The sequence below is a fragment of the Raphanus sativus genome, chromosome 7 (genome assembly GCF_000801105.2).
Source record: "Raphanus sativus cultivar WK10039 chromosome 7, ASM80110v3, whole genome shotgun sequence".
NCBI lineage: Eukaryota > Viridiplantae > Streptophyta > Magnoliopsida > Brassicales > Brassicaceae > Raphanus > Raphanus sativus.
In genome coordinates, this window is record NC_079517.1 from 17102260 (window position 1) to 17119980 (window position 17721).

Below are 17721 nucleotides of genomic sequence, written 5' to 3' on the forward strand. Positions count from 1 at the left end.
GACGTTCAGGTATCCATTCCGGTTTGTTTCGGATCTGTTTGAGTTTCGGGTTTCTAGGGTCAAAGATTTCAGCCCCATTCATATATTTCTAAATTTCAGTTCGAATTATGACTAGGGCTGGGCGTTCAGGTATCCATTCGGGTTCGTTTCAGATCTGTTTGGGTTTTGGGTTTCGGAGGTCAAAGATTTCAGCTCCATTCAGATATTTCTAAATTTTATTTCGAATTATATTTGGATCTTTGCGGGTTCACTTCGGGTTCGGATAACTCATTTAAATTATTTTTTAAAATTCATTATATATTTTGAATTTCTTAAAATCTATAAATAAAATAATATATTGTATATAAATCTGAATAACATATGTCAGAATACCTAAACTTAACATATAAATCGATTTGAAATATACACCCGCACGGGCGTGCAGATCAAAATTTAGTTTCAATTACAATGTAAATATTTAATTAATATAAAAAATATGTCACGTTGTTTAAACAAAATATCAATGTAAAAGTATTGTATAGTTGCGTCCTAAAATCATTTATTTTTAACAACAAGTCAAATAAATATGTTGATTGGAGAGAGAATAAAACAAAGCCAGAGAAGCATATAGTTTACCAGAGACACTCTATGTGTCAAATTTATTATAAAGAAAATTTCACTATGATAAATATATTCAATAACTACAAACAAATAATATATTTCATAAAACTGAAAAATAATACCCGCGCTTTCGAAGCACGGGTCAAAATCTAGTTTATTATTACATTCTAAGTCTACTAGAGCAGTTTTCTCTAACCAAACTCATTTCTATTTATAAACTAACTTAATAAGCTAACTAAATAATATATATTTTTTTTCGTCTTTTAACCACAACCATTCATTCTCTACAACCTTTTTTATCTCTTTTTTTTTTCTAACTAAGTGGATCCCTCTTTTTCTTCTTCTTCGTCTTCTTCCTCATTTATTCTCTATTTTTTTAGAAAATTTAAATTTGATTCTTAATTTTTTTTTCTCAAATTTTTTTATGAAATCTTTTTTTCTATTAGTCGATCTTTCTTTTGAGATATATGAAAGTACATCTCCGATGTTAGTGTACACCTTATTTAATGTACACATACGCACCACCATTTTTATTGTACACATATACTCCATTATACACATATAATAAATCTCTAACAACCACTATCTAAACACACCACCACGTATTCACATGGAATATCCAAAACCACATTACAACTAAATTAAGTTTAATCATAAATAAATAGACTTATAGGTTAGATAAAGTGTCATTTTACGTATAATGCAAACTAAATTGAGTTTTGCATTATGTTTGTTAACTTGTTGTTTTTCATTTTGGTTTAGTTATCTTTTTTTTTTAAGATTTGTCTATTCATTAAAGTTGAAGTCTTTGCAACAAAAACCTATCAAAGTTATTCATTTTGAGTGAAATATTTTATGTGGTTTATGGGTTTGTACTTTTTTAACAATGGCAATGTACAAAAGAACTTATGCAACAAAAACTATAGTAAGATACTCAAAATCATTATAATCATCAGAATGCAGTGTACAAAAAAACCAGTGTACATATGATTTTTTATAAAATCATTTTTTCTTTTATTTGTTAATTTCTTTGTTATAAATGGGCCTAGTGATGTGGCCCGCTAACCTAATGCGAACTACAAATTTGCTAAATTTAATTTGACTATGCACTTGTGCGTACATTTATGGGTATTAATCTCTTTTTCTATATTGTCTACTCCAATTAACGTAAGGTATACGGTTACTCTAGGGTCTAGAGTAATGTTGCTTATAGAATAATTAATTTTTTTTTATAGATCATACGCACCGTCCAAAAATAAGTAGCATTGGCTTGTTTTTGGTATAGAACTGCAGTTACACCTAAATAGTTGAGTAATTAAAAAAAAATATATCAATCACATGTATATATAATTAAAATAAGAATGATTAAAAGTATGTAATATTGTGTAGCGTTACAAAATTATATTGAACACAATGCATTTGGAGTTGAAGACATGGTTAGTATTCAATACAATTGGTACCCAAAATGTGAGTGTTTTTTTTCAATATATGGTGTGTTTACAGTATATATATGTAAAGTACTTACGACGTGTGAAATAGAGTTTTGTTGACATGTGTCTTCTTGTATTCATTTTTTACATTTTAAGTCTTTTTTATACATTTTTGCAATTTATTCGAATACTTTATAATTGTCCATATTTTTTCATGGATTGATTCCAAAATTTCTAATTGTGATTTTAATCTGTAATGCACACGAAATGACTTCTATATACAACTCATCATATATAATATTTCTCATACTAACTACACCATATAAATTTTGATAATTTATTTTACTGGTCGCTAAAATTCAAGATGAATAAAGAAATAAATAAAATAATATAAATATATTTAAATATTTAATTTATTCACAACTAAAATAGCATAAAATTTTGCTATTTATTATTGTTTACTATTTTCCTATTTCATTTACAATTATATATTTATTTTACTGTTAAAATTATAAAATAATCAAACTAAGTAGAAGAAACTAAATGATAACATAAATCTAAACCTAAAACATCCACTTTATAAAAAAAAAATATCATAGTACACTAATTCAATAAATGTCTGAAGATGAAAAATGATCAAGAACAAAGACTAATTTACATCACCTTACTGTATAGTGTATTGGACATAATAAATACTAGATATTGACTCGTGCGCCCGCATGGTATGCTTTTTGTTTTTATATATTCTAATCTTTGGGTATGTTATCAACTTGATTTTTGTGTTCATCTTGTAGATTAATATGTTATTTAGCTTTGTAGACTAATATGTTATTTAGCTTTGGCATTGCTGTATTTTTTTAATGCATTTAGTTTCCGAACTTTCTAATATATGAGATTTACGTTCTATCGGATTCTATTCAATTTATTTTGATATATTAAACATTAAAACGTAAATATTATAGATTTAAATAAACTTTAAATTTTTATTAAATTATATTCCAAAATTTTGTTTTAAACTTATATACGAAGTTCATATTTGACTTTTTAAAAAATAAATACATGTCTAAACATATACATTTCAATTGGTATAGGCCCTTGTCAAATACATTTTTAAAACAAATACATGTTTTTACTGTTATAAAACATTTAATTTAAATATAGTTTTTTGTAATATATATTTATAATATATCTACACAAAACTATTTTTTTGTTCATATTCAGCAATTTATTGTTTTGAATAGTCAATTACATTAGTTTCTTGCCTATATATATTTGTATTATTAGATTTGCATTGGCAAACATTTATATAAAATATGCATGAAATAATACTATAAAATATTAATTATTTATATATAGTCTTGTATAAAATTTAATTAAAAGTAATACTTAATTATTCTTATATAATTTACAGATTTCAAATATTTTTTCTCAAAGTCATGGACATTAATACTGAAACAACTTTAAAATTTTACTATTATTGATTATCCTATTAATAAATGTAATTCTTATATGGTTTGCCTAAGAATATAGAATTTAATTGAACGAATAACATGTTTTGGTATTAGTATAGAAATATCGATCATTTGCCTTTACTTCTGATTTTCTGTAAAGAATTTTGAATTCAATTAAACATAATAAGATTACATGCTTAGATTTTTTTGTTAGTATAATAATATTCGATCATTTTCTTTTATATTTAGATTTTATTTTAGGAAATTAAATATTCCAATCTGAAAAATTTAGGTGGTAGCTATAAATTAGGTAAATTGATGGTTGAGGGTTAAAAATTAACTATGTTTTATATATTGTGAATATTTTGTGGAAAGTAAAAAGGTGAGCACTCAAATTTTACTAACCATAAAAAATTTGGTTTTCGGGTAGTTCGTATATTTCTGGTAAAATATCGGTTATTTAAGATAAAATTTCAAATGATTAGGAAGATTTAGATTATTTTTTTGGATATTTCAGATAAAAATATCTGAATATTTTTGGATACTTTTGGGTAGTCTAGATAGTTTGGATATTTTATATAATTTAGTTATCTTCAAATATTTTGGATTCTTTTAAATAAAAACTTTTTAAATTTTTGTTATGTTATATGTATATATAATTAATATTTTAAAATATTCATGTATTCATTCGGTTCTCCGGTTTGATTGTTTGATTATGCATGTATCTGAAATCTTAGAGTTTTGTTAAGATTAAATTTATATTCCAACTCATTTATTTGCAATATGTCGATATAGTAGAATTTAATGTTTAAGAATCCTATTGAAATCATGATTTAGTGATCTTAGTTAATTTCGTATTTAATAGTTAGATTTTCATTAATTATAGGGATTCTATATTTGGGTTTTTTGCTCACCCCTAGTATTACCTATAAAATTTGACTCCAAAAATATTCTTAAATATATAGATTTTTTATTTTATAACTAATACATTTTACTTACAAATTTACAAATTGAGCTCTTATATTTTATTTTTCACAAATTTTTTCATAAATTATATATCTATATCAAACATTTATTATATTTAAAATTACATTACTATATTAATACATTTTAACTTAAAAGATACCCATTATTATATCTTTTCCACACATGAGAGAAACGCCATGTTCGACACTTCGGCAGTAGCCTCTCGATCATCTCCTCTCATACCATCTCCAATGGTTTACACTATTTTAGAGTAGATTTCAATCTAAAATAGTGTTACTCTAAAATAGAGTAAAGTTTCACTCCAATGGTTTACTCTATATTTGACACTAAAAGGGAATATTCTTAAATATATTATTTTCTAATTTTATTACTAATAGCTTTTACTTACAAAATTTACAAATTGATCCCTTACATTTTATTTTCCATAAATTATATATCTATATCAAACATATTATATTAATAATTATATTACAGTATACTAACAATATAATACATCTTAACTTAAACATTCCCATTAATGTATCTTTAGATTGGGATATAGAGTGGAGTTGGAGAAGATTTTACTCTATAATAGAGTTTAGCGTAGAAAATAGAGTAGGGTTGGAGATGCCCTCGTCCAATCCAATCCAATCCAATCCATAAATAAATCCTGAAACTTTTCAATTTGTTAAATTCACGACTTGTTTTCTTAGAAAATTAATTTGGAATCTGGGGTGCCATCTTTGGCTTATGTGAAACGACGCTGTGTTGTTGATTTTGAGGTGTTGTCCATGGCGAAGGCTGCAGCTGTTGTCAATCTCCTTTAGGTGGGTTTCCTAATATTCGTAACCCTTCCAATGTTTTCGATCCAATAGATTCAGTCCCTTTTTTAGGCTTTCCGGGTTCTGTGTTTTCTGTAGCTGCTTCATGCACTTATCAAAAGAGTGTGTTATCGTTTAAGTATTAAAGTGCTCTTGCCCTTTAGAAGTGGATATAGACTCATGAAAGTGTCGGAATGCTCAGTAGTTTTGTTTGTTGGTTAATTGGTCACATTTTATTTTATGTTGATTCTCTACACTAAGATATGCCAAAAACCTCGAGACTCTGTTTATAGGTTTTAGACTAGAGGAAGGAATCGTCATGTCTTCTCTCTGTACTTCGTTTGCCTCATGTTTATGATTTACAAGTTTTAAATGGTTTCAATTAGTGAGCACATGTACTTTTGTTCATCTTGACTTGCTGTCAAACTTCCTTTTTCCTTTGCATTAGATCCAAGTGTTTGCTGAAACATACAAGTTCTGCTATGTACGGAATCTGTAACTTCAGTGACTCTTTCTTTAATTTTCTTCTAGGCCAAGAACATACTCTTGTCGTTTTTAATCACCCAAGTGATATTGATTGGTTTGTTGGATGGATATGGATTCCCGCTCAGGTACATGATCTAATCTCACAGTTTCATGCATCGTGTTTTCTAAATAATTGGTACTGGATCAAGGTACTAGATTTCTTGGTGGCTAAAGCTTGTACATGTGCAATGGAACAATTGTTGCCTTATCTAGTTTCTAGTGAATATAGATTTTCTTATGCAGAAGGTTATTAAGTTTCTAGTGAATATAGATTTTCTTAGGCAGAAGGTTATTATAGTCTCGAATGTTCCACTGATGAGATAAGAACAGATATATCATAAATAACATTTTTCTCTAAAAGGCTCAATGTTATCCTACTTGAATCTTTTAACTGATATACTGTTTCGTATTTTTCTTTCCTTGCAGAGGTCAGGTTGCTTGGGAAGCGCATTAGCTGCCAGTGTGTGAATCTATTAGGTTTACTGCTGTGCTTGATAGATTTAAAGAAAGTAGTAATCGTTAAATCTATGCTCTAAGTTAAAAACCTTGATAATTGGTTTTGGGGTGAGAAAAAGATATCCTAAGGTCTCCTCTCCTTTCAGTCGAGATTCCTTTTGGTTCCTCTGTGACATACTCTAAAGTATTCTTAAGCATAGAATTGGCCCACACATACAGGTCATAGGCTGGTCAGTGTGGTTCTCAGAGTATCTGTTTCTGGAAAGAAATTGGGCGGAGGATGAAAGCACTTTAAAGGCATGGGTTTATATTCTTCTTATTACGTAAAGCTCATTCAGTTTTGCTCATGCTTATTAGCATGTTATACTTCATTAGCCTGAAAAATGCAGAATCTTCCTTTTAACTTCATGAGTTATGTATGTTTATCTAAATTTACAGTCAGGTCTTCAACACTTGAGCAACTTCCCACCGCCTTTCTGGTTAGCTCTTTTTTTTTGGGAGGGAACTCGCTTTACCGAAGCTAAACTTAAAGCACCACAAGAGTACGCAGCCTCCTCTGAGTTGCATATCCCTCGAAATGTATTGATTCCTCGCATCAAAGTAAGTTTTATTGTTTTTTCTTTTTGCCCATTCCTTGGTTGACAACTTGATCTCTTCACTGTGACCTTTAACGAGGAAAATGACGACTACTGTCCAACCAAATCTCAGTGCGTGGTCTCGATATTGTGTGTTTCTGTACTAATTAGTAGACTTTGGTTGTATTTATATTTCAGGGTTTTGTGTCAGCAGTTAGTAACATGCGATCATTTGTGCCAGCCATATATGATATGACCGTGGCTATTCCAAAAACTTCTCCACCCCTAACGATGCTAAGACTATTCAAAGGACAACCTTCTGTGGTAAGCAAGTAAAATATATGAAGCGATCTTCGCTAAGTAACATATAGTAGTCACATCTTGCACTCTTCGCACAGCTGAGTTATACGGTATTCACTTCACTATCCATTTTCTTTTCACAACTGAAACGAATCTATGCTTTTATCTTGGAGATTGCTGGTTTGAGTTGAGTAGCTTTGCTTTCATAATGTGTTAGAATTCATAGGGCTCATCGCATCCCAAAGCTTTTTGTAACTTCCTAGTTCCTACCATTCCCCAAATCATTGCTGCTGGTTTCAGGTGCATGTTCACATCAGAAGACGCAATTGCACAGTGGTGCAGAGACCAGTTTGTGGCTAAGGTAAATATCATGTATCCACTGACTAGAATAGATTGAGACCATCCCTTTTTACGTTTATTTACTGTACACATGACCATATGTAGATTTACTTTTTAAGTATTATGACTTGCTCTGAAACTTACTTTTTCTTCCGCCCTAGATCCAAGTGTTTGCTGATGATGAGACCTTCAATCGAATGGGTAAGTTCTTACTTATTGAGAATCGAAATATATGAGCTCTATGGATCTGTTAATTCAGTGACTGTTTCTATAATTTTCTTCCAGGTAGAGAACATGTTCTTGTCGTTTTTAATCACCGAAGTGATATGATTAGTTTGTGGGAGGGATTTCGGCTCAGGTACATGATTTAATCTCACAGTTTCATGCATCTTGTTGCTTGATAATCTTTTTTGCTTGAACGCTTAAATGGGGATTAAGATAGACTTCTTGGTGACCGGCCTTGTGTATGTGAAATCGAACCATCTGTTACTTTATCTAGTTGCTGGTGAATATAGATAGGTAGAAGGTTATAGTCCCGAATGTTCCACCGATGAGATAAGATAGGAATATAGCATCATAATGGCTACTATGATTGATCCAAATCTCAATGCGTGGTCATGATCCTTATAGTTACGCTTTCATCAGATCCATCTGGTGGTGTGGATATTGTGTTTCCTGTTCTAGTTACTAGACTTTGGTTGTGTTTCTATTTCAGGGCTTTGTGTCAGCTGTTAGTAAGATGCGTTCATTTGTCCCATCCATAAAGTGACATGACCGTGGCTATTCAAAGGACAACCTTCTCTGGTAAGCAAGTAAATATATGAATACGTTTTCGTTTACATCTTCCACTCTTCTCAGACCGAACTGTATAGTATTCACTTCATTATCCACATATTTTACTCCCAACTGAAACGAATATAGCCTATTATCTTGTGGATTGCTGGTTTAAAAAGAGTGAAATGTCACCTTTGATTCCATTATGTCTTAGAAATCATAGTCCCAAAGCTTTCTGTAACTTCTGCCCATCCTCCAAATCATTGCTGCTGGTTTCAGGTGCATGTTCACATCAAGTATCACTCGATAAAAGACTTGCCTGAATCAGCAGACGGAATTGCACAGTGGTGCAGAGATCAGTTTATGGCTAAGGTATAGATAATGGATTTATTGGATTTTTTCCTTTTATTCACTTTTCAGTTATTGCTAACAATATTCAATAGAGAGAAGCTAAGAGAGAAAAAAAAAATCATTTTGACACGCTCTAATGACTGCTCTGTGGGTACAGGAGATTCTGTTAGACAAACACAGAGCTGCAGACACTTTCCCCGGTCGGCAAGAACAGAACATTGGCCGTCCTATAAAGTCCCGTATCATCTTACTTGCTCGGAACCTTTTTAAACTTGAAGCTATTGTCTTTATGTACTCTGTTGTGTGCTAAACCCTCATTCTAAAGGTGGTTTATACTTTCAAGGGTGGGACTATACTCATGAACCTGTTTTCTTATTTTAACAAACTCACCACCACATTAACGCTTGTGTATTATCGTTTTTCTAGTCTAGATAATCATTTTTGCTTCAAAAAGAAAAAGTAAATGTCAACCGTTATAAATAAGAGCTGGAGTATGGCTATTCCTATTAGCAACATTTCTGGTTGATACTTCATATCTGGCTATATTTCTGTTATCATGGTTCCAGAGTATGTTGTCCTTAAGGATATGTCTTGTCCTGCATGCATCTCTGGTAATATTTTCATGCAATGACACCAAAAATAAAAATAAAAGCTACCTCGATAATAATAAAGAAGGTCCATTCTCTTCAGAATTTGGAGTTGAAGACACTGGGTTGTTCGCTTGGGAAATTGTTCTCGAGTTCATGTAATATGCAACGGAGGAGGTGGAGCATCAGCACTTGTTCTTGTGTTCATGTGTAAGCTCCTTCTTTATAACTCTGGTAAGCATAGCGTTAAGCACAAACAAGAGCCACCACGCTAACAAATGCGTCCTAATACAGTACTCCTAACTTCAACTTCTTGACGTGTTACCAGATCGGAGAAGACATTCGGGATATTCAGCACTCTAAAGCCAATAGATGTTGCTTATAGAACGCAAAGCATGTGTATGTTGTTGAAGTTTGTATTTGAGAGAAATGCAATAAATGCGTGTTAGAAATAGGACATTCTGAGTTGACAAAAAAAAAGAAATAGGACACTCTGAAGTGATTTGTTGAAGCCAGTGATGTTTGTTTTCCATTTACCAACAACTCTCTATGAAAAATAGTATAACCGAGGAGTAGATTTCTTTAGCCTCTGATTTACATTTTCCAAAACTGCATATAAAATATGCTGACAGTGTTCATTCAGAGTATCAAATAACACAGATTGCCCTGAAAACAATTGGACAGAAGTCTAAATCTAGTTGTGGACTCATTATCAAAATTTATTAAGTGAGAGAAAAATGTCTTCGAGTTTTCATCAACCTAGCATATATGTAAACGTTTTAACCATATTCAACGTATCATAGTGCACAACCTAGCTTACTTTAAGAGGGTTTATCCCCAGTGAGCCATTGTTGTTTATCATCGAATTTTTGTTTACAAAACAAAAGGTTGGATAAGTCATCTTAAGGTTCTTGTGGCATTCACATTCCCCGGGGTTGTCATTATATTACTGAAAATGCCTGAGGATTCCCCCCACCCTCTCTTTTGATCCCTGCTTCAGCATGCTCCTCTGTTTTTTTTTGATGGAATGCTCATACTAGACTATATGAATAGGCACTAGTAGACAGTAGTTCATTAGTTGGTCTATCAATCAAGTATTTTAGTTGTGATTTAGTTTCATTGTGATTGTTTATTAGCCCAAGCTAGAAACGAGTTCTGTAATTGTTATCTGTTAATTAATACAAGAGAACTAGGCTTGACAGATCTCTCTCCTTGAACATCAATGTGCATCTCTACAAACAGCATGAAAGAGAACACACATAAAAGCACAGTGAACTTGAAAATATTAAACTTAACATAACATTCAAATGGTCTCTTCTTTAATGAGTTTACTAGATTTTGACCCGCCCTTAAAAAGGGCGGGTAAATTTTTTGTTGGAAAAATTATTTTACGTAATAAAACTTATGATTTTTGATAAATTATATATTTTAACTTTTTATAAAATTTATCTTAAATTTATTTATTACTTATTTTTGTTATTTTAATTATGACTAAACTTTTGAAGACTTTAAATAATTCTAACCCGTAATATGATTTTATTTATTTAACCCGAAATTAAAACTTATTTTACACTGATTTTTTTTAATTTAAATAAAATATTTTATATCTTCAACACTCTATATTGAAAAATTCATATGTGTGTTTCAAAATATTTTCTATAATTTTATCAAATTTAGTTTATGTGATTTAATTTTTATGTTAAATGAAACTATTTTTTAAGGAGTTGAGATAATTAAGACCTAAAATATATGGAGTATCGTACATGCCTCGATATATAAACCGTTTATTGGTTTAAAATATGGAATATTGTACATGCATCAGTAAATATTAATTATATATTTATTGTGTATAAAATGTGTACCGAATAATTCCCCCTTAGGGCATCAATAAGTAATAATGTTATTTACACTGGTACGGTTAACCGTGGATGAGATTATGTTTGGTATTATCCTATAGGAACCCAAGTAATAATTACGCCAATCAGTATATAAGCCAAGATCCACTTATTTGGTAAATCAGCCGAAATACTTGGTTATTAAATAAGATAGATATTTTTTTTTAAAAAGAGTTTATGATAGATATTGACTGAGTTATTGTTAAAGAAATATATGACAACATATTGTTAATCTAAATTTAAGGTAAGACTAAAGTATTAGTAGTTTAATGAAATAGTGTAACAAATTTGTATAAGTAGATTTTTTAAAAAATAATTTTATTTAATAGTGTATATGTAAAATTTAAAGTACAAAAAAAAGAAATTTAAGTATAAAAATTATTTGATATTTTTTTAACTATGATGGGTTGAGTAAATATAAACACAAACTTAGATTTGAGGTATTAATAGCCAGAGAAATAAATAATATATGCAGATATTAATTCACTGGATTTAATAATGTATAATGAGTGTTTCAAAAAAAATGTATAATGTACAATAAATCCATTATGTGTTGCTTGATTACATAATACTCGGGTATCAAGCTGAGAGAGTGTCGCACATGAATTAAAAACCATCGACCCATTGTTTAACAAATTGAGAGAGTGGGTCCCACATGTTTCATGAAGCGCATTACTATAGTATTTGATTTATTATAACTACAAGGATGGATGTCTTGGGGATAGTTGCAAATGTCAATGTGCATGTGGGATTCACATGGCAAAAGAAAACAGAGAACATCTGCTAATTTTTCTGCTTGGTCGCTTCCACAAATATTCCACCGTATACTATATATTTTCGACCAACCTTGTATTTGTATATTTCTATTGGTGTTGATATGTTATGTTTGTGTTGATCGACTCATCCGGGGACCACGTGACCATTGCTCCACGGGTCTAACTTGTTCCATGTCTTCAACCTTAAAGTATATTAAAAGAAAACGAAAAAACATCAGCTGTATTTGAATTTTACATTTTTATCAATATAAATGTTAAATCTTCTTATAGATCGGTTAATCACTATTCACTAGCTATATGTTATTATGTAGTATTATCAAATACAATCACTATAGCAATAAGACTGCGCATTTGGTTTATTGATGGTAGTAAGTAATAGCAGTATGATCTGTTCTTGATTAACTCGCGTATTTTTGATAAGCTTTTCAGTAGGTTGAGTGTTATGCCTAGAACCGAAATCTAAGTACCTTGTGTAGTAAAGAACATAAGACAGACAACAAATTTCATAGTCACATTTTTGTGTTGGAGACTAATGGCATTGTTATCTCTTCCTGGAATAGTATATGTTTTGATGTTTGAACTTGGAGGACATGACGCTATATTTTTCAAAGAGCTTTAAGCTTTGTTGGTTAACAGTTTTTCTTTATTTTCCATAATTTGAAGTAATTATGTATTAGGTTAATATTAAACTTTGGATTTGAAGTCCGATTAATGTAAATCTGTTGATATTAGAGAATCCTAGTGTAGTTAGGATTACCTATTGAGAAGTCCCTATTCTATTGTTGATATACTTGTCTTATAGATAAACTCTAGAGATATAGGAAGCGGTCATTGGTCAAGTATATATATATCGTTGTACAAAGATTCAATAAAATACAAGTTTACAGTTTATATTATCACTAGATATGGATCCGTGCGTTGCACGGGTTTTATTTGATGTTTTAATTCACGAATACATAAAAAGATTGGAAATATTTTTATCATGTTAGTGCTTGGATTTTCAGTATATATTGGTGACATTTTAATAACAATAATCTGTTTTCTTACATAATTTTTGATTGATATTCTATTTCAATAATAATGGTGTTTTAAATAGTACATTGATATTTTTATTTTTTAATAAATATTTCTCTTTTCTTATTTTTCAAAATAATATTAGTTATAGTTAATTGAAATATATAGAACTGTGAACTCTCTATATTGTTTATATTGTGTAAGAAAACCAAAAACGACACAATTAAAAATATTAATATTACATAACACCAGTTAATATTTTTATCGATATTCAGCTAAATATCTAATATATTTCTAGATAAAACATCAAATTTATTTACTTTAATATTCATGGTGTGACTTTAACATCTATTTCTATATACAATATTTTGTAAAACACTATTGTCGCTATGTTTACAAATTTGAAGTTCTCCAGTTGTAGTGACTCTTGATAGTGCGACATATAATTGTAAGACTCAACTTGACAAATAGACCAACTTTTTAAGCTTTGACCTTAGTTCTAGTTGATAGTCATTTCATAGAACACTCTTATAGAAAATTGAAGTCTTTTCATTTTGAAATGTCATCTTGCATATGTAGGTATGAGACTTATTCTAAGAATGCAAATCTGTTTTTCCACATAACTTCCGGTTAGGATTTTGGCATCAATATTCATATTGTATAGGCGAGTTATCCATAACACTATTCTATTGGAAAGTCTTCATTTTTTATTTAAATTCCTTAATAGCATAACCTACAACAATCCATTGGAAAATCGTTCTCTTTGATTTAAATTTCATAGTAGCATGATCTACAACAACATAACCAATTTTTATATGTTGATAAAAATAAACACATATAATCATAATCACATATAAGCATAATAGTCACATTAACTTAGTCACAATACCATGACAGTTGGACAAATATCCATAAATTTTGATTTTATCTGTTTTGATTTGAACCGAAATTTCAAATATATGTAACTCTACAAAGCAAAGAAAATACTTATATGCAATATCTGTAAGAAACGAAGCAAATCAATAAATACTAATATTATTAAGAATGAATATCTGATCTGATCCGTTATATGAATACATATACATGTATGTAAAGACGTATATGTATATAAATAATTTATATAAATATTATATTGTATATAAGTTTTCTAGTACTTTTAATAAATTTATTAAGTTATTTATTATAATTTTAAAAGTAATAAATTTTTACTTTTGTAATAAAATGTTATTATTATTTATCTTATATTTGGAATTTATGATTTATTTACTAATTTTAATTTATTTGTGCGGATCGAATCAGATATCCGGTCAAAAATCTAAAATTATCTGAATATCCGGAGCACCGAATATTCATGTGGCTATAGATCGAATTGGATCAAATAATTGATTATTATAAAAAATGGATCAGATTAGAATATCTCCAAAAATCCGGATATCCGATTCATATTCACCACTACATCTATACGTTCAAACGGCTAAGTATAATTGTAACAATAACTAATGTATAACAGCATGACAATTATATTCTTTTTAGAAAAAGTTCAACGTCAGTTTAATGTGAAGATCATGATATCTAATTATTTCCTCATGTGACACCAAAAAAGATAACACGCGAAAATGTGAAAGAACATGCAAGAAAACTCACCAGATATTTTTCTTGCTCAATCCTGCAAAAAAATACTTTTAAAAAACAAATTATTTTTATTATCTTCCTATATATTTTATTAATCATAAGATATTTTAACAAATGTCAAAATTTATAAGGAAATTAATATCAAATAATCTTTTACAATTATCTTTTTTGGATTTTGGAAAAAGGAAATTAGTATTAAATAAGTTATTTTACAAACTCTCTTCTTTAAGATTCGTAAAAAGAAAATTTTCTAAATACTACTATTAAATAATTTTACAATTAAATATTTTTTTAAAATTAAATTTTACTATTAAATTTACGAAAATTATTTCTTCAATTTCTTTTAATTTTATTAGTATATATTTTTTTTAATCATGAGATATTCTAACACAACTTCAAAATATTAAAAGAAAATTACTATCAAATAATATTTCTAAAATAATATTATTAAGTAATTTTTAAATTTTCTTTTTTACTCTTAAATAATTTAAAAATTCGTTTTTGTTTTTTATTTTCTTAGTATATATTGTTTTAATCATGATATATTCTAAAACATGTCGCATTATTAAAAAAGGAAATTACTATTAAATAATATTTTGTTTAAGATTTTTAAAATGGAAATTTACTATATAATTAGTTTCACCAAAAATCGTTTTTATTATCTTATATGTTTATTTTAAATTATGAAGTAGTTTAACACATATTACAATTTTAAATATATAACTGTCATGTGCCACAATCATGTTAATTAACAACTTTGAAGAACCAATTTTCCTATTAAGTAATTTTATAAATTATTAAGTATTTTTAAAATTTCCTTTTTACTATTAAATCAATTTTAAAATTAATTTATATTAAAATTCGTTTTTTGTTATTTTAGTATATATATTTTATATCATTATAAATTTTAACCTCTTTAAAAATATTAAAAAGAAAATTACTATCAAATAATTATTTGCAACTATGTTTTGTTTAGGATTTTAAAATGGAAAATTACTATTAGATATACTTACAATTACTTTTTTTAACAAAATTTGTTTTTGTTATTATCTTAATATATATTTTTAATTATAATATAGATTAATACATGTCGCAATCTTAAAAAATTTAATGACACGTGTCGCGATCATGTTAATTAATAACTTTGAAGAACCAAGATATATAAGACCATTAACTAAATTACTATTATGCCATTAACGAGGGTGCAATAACCTCTTATAAATAGATTTTTTCATAATGATCCTCTTTTAATAGTATAGATGTCCGATAGTTGGCAACCTTTCAGGTTAAGATCAAATAAATCCTAAAGGATCATCTATATATGCAAAGAGAGAGTTATTTTATTTAATAGGAATATTATAGATGGAAAGGCCAGTTACAAAAAAAAAAAAAATATCATAGATGGAAAACTAACGTATGTAAAACTAAAAAGAAGAGAAATCATCATCATCAACAAGAGAAATCAGCATCATCAACGATCTCTAATTATTCCTCTAGCCCTCATGTCAGCAACCGTTGCATTCACACGATTTTCTTGCTCATCAAGCCTAGCAAATTGCTTTTCCTGCTGGAAGTATATATAGGCTAGGACCGGTAATGAACCTATCGAGATTACATCCAGAACACCCAATGGAGGGAGACCCACCCTCTTCAAAATTCTAGCTACTGCACCTGCCATTACTGGATCTGGATCTGATGGATCTACTTAGAGCAAACAAAAAAAAACATAAACAAAGTTAATCCCTAAATTGGATGCTAACATGTAAGATCTAATCAGATATATCAAAGTAAAAGAAAAGGACGAATCTACACATCTAAATCGCTAATTGGATTGGAATATAATCATCCCTATCCTATTTTTAACGCTAAGGGAGAGAAAGAGAGAGATAAGAAGAAGAACCTGACAAGACATAAAAAGCAGTTTAGAAACTCTATTCCAGATCCCTGTCCCATCGTTTCTCATTATATAGGCAACAACCGGTTTGTGGCTTGGACCTCTCTTTTTTTTTTTTTTTTTTTTGTCACGGTGGCTTGGACCTCTCATGTTCGGTTAATTCTGGGCCCAACACCACATTTTATGATTGACATGCGATTAAACTCAGAACCAAATTTTCCAAACCGGTTTTTCAGCTTTCGGTTTTCAGGGTCGGTTAATTTATTGGAAATTTCTAAAATTACTTGAGTTTGGTTCGAAAATTTTAAATCATTCAGTTCCTGATAACATTTGTTCTCTTATTTTTGACCAGGAAAAAAAAACATAAGATCTCTTTAGACCTAGCCCTCTTTGACCCACAACTCAGTGGGTTGAATGGTTTTTTTATTCAAAAGATTTGATACGCTTGATCTACAAAAAATAAATATGAAATCCGCACCTACTCCGTTTAAACATGCGGATAATCCACTCGCATGTAATTTTAATAATAATTAAAATTATTATTTTAAATGTTTTATTAAAAATAATACTCCTTTTATTTCTTTTTATCTGAGGTTTTGGAAGGTATTTTTGTTTAAGTTTGTATGATATTTTGAAACTTTTTATTTAAAACTATTAAATTAAATTATTAAAAGTTAATATGTTGTTGTGTCCTATTTGACCGGTTATGGATTTTGTGGGTCTTTACTTGCAAGCTGTTATTAAGGTTGCTACAGGTAATGTTAAGTTTCCATGGCAAGACCAGGATGTGGATGTTGTGTTATTGACTATTCTGAAGTAGTGGATTACAAGAAGCTCTGTGAAAGTTTATCATGACTGAGCAACAAAGTCTTTTATCAGTGGCTACGTTGTGACCATGATCAGAAAGCTAAACGTCAAGTTCTGCAGTTTTGTGCTTCTAGCGACAGGTCCGCAGCAATGATACAGATGAAGTAACTGGTATTAGAGATCCAAGATGAGCATGAAGCAGTTGAAGAGTCAAAGTTTTCTTCTGAGTTTGCATTGCAGGTTACTGAAATTCTGAAAGAAGTTGTGTCTCGGTGAAGCGTTATAGTGTCTCAATCGTCTCTGTTGTTAAAAGAAAAATTCATGATGAATAAAGGTGACACCCTATGGTTTACTGGTAGTAAGGAAAATGATGATGAGAAGCCGGAAAGGTTAAAGCGTCAGCACAAGCTAGACAAGAGCATGAATGTGTCCAGGGAAAAGTTTCTGATACTGAAATGAGGTACTGCTAGGAGTCTGTGTTTTTTTTTAATGAGTGAGAACTCAAGCAGGGGGAGAATGAGATGCAAT

At 29.4% G+C, this 17721-nt stretch overlaps 3 long non-coding RNA genes across 6 annotated transcripts; 2 read left to right on the plus strand and 1 right to left on the minus strand.

Moving 5' to 3' along the window:
• The first annotated feature begins 5043 nt into the window (after nucleotides 1-5043).
• Nucleotides 5044-6545, plus strand: LOC108816004 (uncharacterized). Its single transcript, XR_001943779.2, has 3 exons — nucleotides 5044-5274; nucleotides 5800-5879; nucleotides 6220-6545. It is a non-coding gene; the product is annotated as an uncharacterized LOC108816004 (long non-coding RNA).
• Nucleotides 6546-7111: 566 nt separating this feature from the next.
• Nucleotides 7112-9643, plus strand: LOC108816003 (uncharacterized). 4 transcript variants are annotated; one of them, XR_001943778.2, is made up of 8 exons: nucleotides 7112-7148; nucleotides 7425-7485; nucleotides 7625-7664; nucleotides 7753-7821; nucleotides 8179-8267; nucleotides 8517-8609; nucleotides 8746-9409; nucleotides 9504-9641. It is a non-coding gene; the product is annotated as an uncharacterized LOC108816003 (long non-coding RNA). The 4 variants fall into 4 exon arrangements; XR_008936882.1 differs by having other exon boundaries at nucleotides 7116-7234; nucleotides 7342-7485; nucleotides 9504-9643; XR_008936881.1 differs by having other exon boundaries at nucleotides 7119-7234.
• A 6169-nt stretch (nucleotides 9644-15812) lies between these two features.
• Nucleotides 15813-16535, minus strand: LOC130497857 (uncharacterized). Its single transcript, XR_008936883.1, has 2 exons — nucleotides 16393-16535; nucleotides 15813-16193 (listed from the first exon to the last, which is right to left on the minus strand). It is a non-coding gene; the product is annotated as an uncharacterized LOC130497857 (long non-coding RNA).
• Nucleotides 16536-17721: the final 1186 nt, after the last annotated feature.